Raw genomic sequence first — 526 nt, forward strand, 5'->3', positions numbered from 1 at the left:
TACCTAGGGAGGTGAAGAACAAGAATCTTGTAGAGTTTGCAGATAACAATTTGATTTCCATTTTTTATGATTTTTTAAAATGTGTCCGTATAGCAAGGTAAATAGGATTACTCATGAATTTTGCATGCAATTATTAAAAAATGATACAGTAAAGCAACATCAAATTTACCACTGTGGTACTTGGGGAGATGTAGAACAATTTGCAGAAAACAATTTTTTTTTAATTAATTTTGAATATTCAATTCCAACATCAAGTGTCTCAGGCCAAAACATGCATAAAACATTTTACAAAAACATTTTACAAACCCATTGCAAATGTTTTATTGAAAGTTTAATACATTACATACAATTAAACAATAGAATACCATTAAATAAGAAGTGCATGTGTGATGTGTTTTTAATTAGCCTATTATTAACGATTAATTGACTGTGGTTTCAGTTTGATACACGCTCAGACCCACTCTTAAAAAAAAAAAAAAGATTTGCAGTGGTTTGGAAGCTGTATGGCCATCACTACCACGCAACG

This window comes from Sinocyclocheilus anshuiensis, unplaced genomic scaffold, assembly GCF_001515605.1.
Source record: "Sinocyclocheilus anshuiensis isolate Anshui unplaced genomic scaffold, SAMN03320099.WGS_v1.1 scaffold954, whole genome shotgun sequence".
NCBI classification, from domain to species: Eukaryota; Metazoa; Chordata; class Actinopteri; order Cypriniformes; family Cyprinidae; genus Sinocyclocheilus; species Sinocyclocheilus anshuiensis.